Raw genomic sequence first — 5,722 nt, forward strand, 5'->3', positions numbered from 1 at the left:
CTTAGCCTGTAAAGGCCAGTCTACTTTGCACTTTAACTCCAAACATTCTCAGCATGTCACCTTTAATACTTAATATATTTTTGCGCCTCTTTTGCAAAGAAAAACAAAAAAAGCTATAGTAATGTTGCACCTTAATATAAGTATGATAAAAGTAGAACACCCATATAAAAGTAAAGAGCAGGATGCAAGTTGAGTGCCCAATTTAAAGAATGTACAATACATCGAACCCAGGCGCATTCATATTTGAACAAAATCCGAACTCAAGTCCGCGTAGGTTGCAAACCCCCATCCCACATAAAAGCCACAGGGAGTGCGACGTTATGAAACTCATTGTTGCAACAGTTATTGCTTGATGTGCATTTCTTGGAACTTGTACGTGGTACATGTACATTAAGTCTTTATTTACAAGGGGGGAACCCAAATCACCACCCTTTTAAGACACCTAAGTGTCGAATCTTTTAATGGCTTGTTTTAGTCGTGGAAAAGTCCAAGAAAACATAGTGTAAAGTGTAAAGGGGTGATATGGATAGAGTGCATGAATAATGTATGACCTACCCAATGGATGGTTCTGATTAGACATGGTCCCATTGTTTGATAGAAATAGGTGTTCTCATCTAGGCAACTTTTCTAACTGACTCGATCAGGAAATCCTTCCCTATTTGTATAAAGGGACTGAACTTTTTTTTTATTTTTTTAGTTTCTAGAATTAGTAGTACTTTCTTGAAGGGACTTTGTTTGACGTCCCACTTGCAATTTGGAATAGAATCTTTCTAGTAAAGATTGGCACTGAAGTTTCTATTTAATTGTTTTTATTTTTTATTTTCAGAAATTGTTGATTTTCTTATTTTCAGAAATCTCTTCGCATGCTTTCTGCTGGTAGGAGACATCTCGGATGTTGGATTGATGAAGTTACCTGGTCGAGCTGCAAGAAGAACATATCAGAGTGTCCGGTTGTTTGACCTAGGGTGAGCATTCCGATGCTTAAGTTAACGAATTGAGTTTGAAAGCTTGAAAGCGAGGGTTGAAATGTTTAAAGAGCTAAATCATGCGTACCTTTTCGGAGGAAAAGAACGCCTTTATAGATGCTAACTATCATGAACTCCATGAAACATGTCCGAGATCTCTAACCTGTCTGATTCATAAGTGGTTCCACACCCAAAGACAAACTGCTCATAAGTTGATAATGCTTATCTGGTCTCATCTAAACCGAGCGGGACCAAGATCAGCTCCATCAACGTGTCATCGTGATCCCGGGAGAATCGAAGATAGTTACCTACTCAAGAAGGAAGTCGCCTATCACATCGGGTAGGTCGCTAATTGGATTCGGGCTAAGTTGGTAAAGGCAGGTCGCCTTTTCACACCAACCTAACATCTCCTGAGTTGTTCGAAGGTCATTCTGCCGAGGTGGGGCCAAAGAGGTTGAGACAGATGCGATGTGTCTGAATTCTTTCTCAACCTCCTGCCATGGTACCGAGATGTTAATAGATAGTTCTGTAGCTCACGCGTCATAATATCAATAAGGACCAAATCACCCTTCATCATAATTGGTTGTTCATCAAATTCAGATATATGAGCCCTGAACTGTCCTAAGTGTTCTAAGCCCACTTTGTATTGGACTTACCAAAGAACTATTATATATGCTTGTACCCATATACAACTGATTGACTTCAGAGTTCAGGCAGGGCCATGGTTCCTTTGGGTGTGTCAGTTCAGTCCAAGCCCATCCTGATCGTCCTTGGGCCTTCAAATTGAGCCTGGAATTTGGGCGAGTACTGTTACGGGCTACGTCGCGTCGAGTTCATACAGATACAGGCCCGACTCACTTTTGCAGGTTTGCATCTCCTCCGGCTCCGGGCTCGAGGCGTTTGCTCTAAACTAGTCTGTGCACTTCCATTATTATTCCACAGCTGGAATTGGGGCTTCTTAGCTTTTCCCAGGCCCAGGCTCAGGCCCAGCAAATTTATCTAAATTCTCCTATCAGTGTCAGTCACCACCGGCGCCTACACTGCAAATGGACTTTTGTTTATGGCTTCGAGCCTTCGACATTGTCATGAAGCTCGTTTTTCTGAGTCCAGATTTCTTATTCATTTTTCCTATGTGGCACCAATTCAGGCGGATAGAGAGTGAATAGGAAAAGTGAATAGAAAATCCCGAGTGCGTTTTTCTCTCATTCTCTTCCCTTGTTCATTTTTCTCTGCAAATCTCTTCTTTAAAATTCGCTCTTACTCTTTTCCACCATTTCTTTGGACCGAGACCCACGTACGGACTACGGACCATCTCAGAAGAGCATTTTTAAAACCCGATATCTCAGTCTCCTCTGAGGAAGAGAAGGAGAAGAAGAAAAAGGTATAATCAGCTGGAGAAATTTCCCCGGTCTTCGACATTACTTGCTGCTCTTGGGTCATGTCAGAAGAACGCATTTACATTCGGATCCTCGTATGGGTTCCTGCGGATGGATCTGAAGATAAATTCAATAATATTTTGCAAGATAAATCTGACAACGAGAACACCAATGAAGAATGTTTGTTACACTGAACTAACATATATATATATATATATATCATATCTATGGGAAATGCATAGGGTTACTCTTCAGCTTGTTGGACATGGAAATTGGATGCCTTATAATTAGAGCTACCCAATAATGAATAAAGCTGATGTGGCAATACAAGTCGGTTCACATCTGTATCTATAATGACTGCGTCTCGTATCCTTTGAAGAAATCAGCCTCTGCGTTCTGAATTCTGATAACCCCTGTACTTCTATCAAAAACGTGCCAAACGACCGCTGCACATCCTGGATAGAGGATGTTAGGATTACAATTAGGATTGAAAGTTTCTATTGTAACTGTAATTAAATCAGGAGTCTCCGATCTTTGTATACATACGAGATTCGAATGTATATATTTGGGTATTGTTAGTGAATAAGATACGATAGTAAAAACCAGAGAAGCTCTGGTTTTTCATGGTATCAGAGCCAGGTAGACCTGTTCATGGGCCGGATTGGACCGAGCTCGGGCCGGGCTTTTACTTGTCACTAATGAAAATATATTAGGCCCGAGCCCGAGCCTGACCCGACTAATGGGCCTATAACTTGGGCCCAGCCCGGCCCTGGTAAAAAGCCTAAAACCCGAGCCCGAGCCCGAAGCCCAACCTAGTTGAAAAAAAAAACAATTTTCCCTATTCAAATTAGAATTTAAAACTCAAATAGTATTTTTTTTCTATTTAAATGAACAATGGGCCTACAAGATGGTATTTTTCCCTTTCTATTATATTTTAAAATACAATTTTACATTCTTAAATCAAAAATTTATTCAAATGGACATAATCACATAACTAATTTTAAGTTTAATACTAGGTCGGGCCAGGCTGGGCTATTTTGACAAAACCCGAGACTGGCTCAAATTTATTGCGGGTCGGGCTTTTTAGCCCAAATTTAAGCCCACAGGCCTATAAGCATGTTCAAGCCTGTCCAGAGGTCGGGCCGGGCCAGGCCGGCCCATCGGGCCACCTGGCCCATGAACAGGTCTAGAGCCAGGGCACTTTGGAGATCAACGGCGGCAGCAACGACCATTCAGCGGCAGCACTTCAGACCAGTGATCAACGGTGGCACTTTGGACCAGTGATCAATGGCGACTTCGAACCAGTGATCAACGGCGACTTCAGACCAGTGACCAGCGGCGACAACATTCTGCACTGTGGTTTTCAGTCAAGTGCTGTGTTTTTGGACAAGCGGTGGCACTTCGGTGATCATCGTCTCCTTCAGTGAACAGCGGCGGCACTTCTTCTGGTTTCAGACCAGTGATCAACTGCGCTGTGTTTTTCAGTCCGGCGCTGTGTTTTCAGACCAACGGTGGCACTTCGGTGATCATCGTCTCCTTCGGAGAACAGTAGCAGCACTTCTCTGGTTTCTTAATACGGCCCGCCAAGAATGCCCAAATTGGAACAATACGGCCCGTCAGGAACTGCTGGTTGGAGTTGTAAGCTCTGGTTTTACAATACGGCCCGTCGGGAACTGGAAAGACAAGCTTGTTCGTTGCCATTGCGAATTTCCTCATTTATGGCCTCGAATTAGCGGTTGTGTCGAGTAATTCACAGCTAAGGAAGCTTCGGATCTCAACTTCCAGCAAATCAGTGATCGTCGTTGAAGACGTCGACTATTCGCTTGATCTTTCAGATCAGAAGAAGAAGGAAAGCTTAAAGACAGAGGAGTCACAACGGCAAAGGAAGTAATAGCTTCAGAGCACGGTTAGTCTATCTGGGGTTCTGAACTTCGTCGATGGGCTTTGGTCGTCTCATGGCAGAGAGAAACTGATGATCTTCACAACCAACCACAAGGAGAGAGACTGACAATATCGTGGTGGAGACAGAGGAGTCACAACGATAGAGGAAGTAATAGCTTCGGAGCACTATTAGTCTATCTAGGGTTCTGAACTTCGTCGATGGGCTCTGGTCGTCTTGGTAGGTCCGGTCTTTACTAAGCTCATCTTGGGTCTTCCTCCACCCACGGTCTTTTTGGGCTGATGGGTGAAGCAGTGACAACGAGAGTTCACTGAAGAGAAGAGAAGAGAACGGTTGCATGACTCCGCTAATAAACAGAACACAAAGGCAAGAAGAGAGGTGATGAGAAGACGGGAGGCCATTCGTACAGAAGAATAGAGGAGGAAATTCTTCTCCTTCTGTAAAAGTTCCGTTTAGTCGAGACTGTTGATCGGACAACCATCCTAACAAGGGCTCAAGTCTCCGGCTAGTCAACATTCTACGGCAGCAGAGATCAGCTCTTTTTCATTTGTGGCGATTCTGCCACCGATTGTGGGTTTTCAGACACAGTAGTTGGTATGGCTGAAAACAAAGAAAAAGAATAGGGTGAATAGAAACAAGGAGTAGGGGCAGGAGGAAAAGGTCGTGGCAGCCAAGTCAAGGCCCATATAGCCAAAGCCTCTACGCAAGGCAATGCGTCTCAAGGAGAATCAATTGATGCAACCAAGACTGGGTTAAATGGACTGAGTAGTGAGCAGTGGAACATGTTACTCAAACTTTTGAACACACAGAAAAAGGGGAGTCAACGACTAAGTGGTAAGAAAAAATTGACAGAATGGATAATAGACACAGGGGCCTCTCATCATATGACAGGATGCCTCAAGTCGATGAGAGACAAAAAGAATGTCATTCCTTGCTCTATTGGGCTACCAAACGGGAAAGCGACAATAGCAGAGAAAGAAGGCACAGTTGCACTGGACGATCATCTAAAACTGAATAGTGTTTTATATGTGCCTAGTTTGAATTGCAATTTACTTTTCATATCGCAATTGATTGAGGAATCTAATTGTATTGTCCAGTTCACTAATAAATTCTGTGTGACATAGGACCGCACTATGAGGATGCTGATTGGAGCGGGTGAGCAGCGAGAGGGACTCTATTATTTCTGGAGCATTGCATCAACAATAGCAATGAAGACTACAGAAAACAGGACGAATGGTGATATTTGGCATCAAAGGTTAGGGCATCCTTCTTATAGAATTGTTAAGTTGCTGCCTTTTATTAGTACTAAGAATAGTAATGATGCCAGTATTAAGGGTTGTGATGCATGCTTCCGAGCTAAACAATGTCGAGAAGAGTTTGTTTCTAGTAATAATAAAGCATCTGACATTTTTTAGTTAATTCATTGTGATTTGTGGGGTCCTTATAGAACTGCAGCTTCTTGTGGTGCTCATTATTTCTTG

General features: G+C 42.9%; 1 long non-coding RNA gene across 1 annotated transcript; it reads left to right on the plus strand.

Moving 5' to 3' along the window:
- The first annotated feature begins 851 nt into the window (after window positions 1-851).
- On the plus strand, window positions 852-1,674 carry LOC148877985 (uncharacterized). The gene is made up of 2 exons (XR_016099805.1): window positions 852-1,437; window positions 1,490-1,674. It is a non-coding gene; the product is annotated as an uncharacterized LOC148877985 (long non-coding RNA).
- Window positions 1,675-5,722: the final 4,048 nt, after the last annotated feature.

The sequence above is a fragment of the Nelumbo lutea genome, chromosome 1, assembly GCF_056320005.1.
Source record: "Nelumbo lutea isolate HS-2025 chromosome 1, American lotus-T2T, whole genome shotgun sequence".
In the NCBI taxonomy this organism is placed as follows: Eukaryota; Viridiplantae; Streptophyta; class Magnoliopsida; order Proteales; family Nelumbonaceae; genus Nelumbo; species Nelumbo lutea.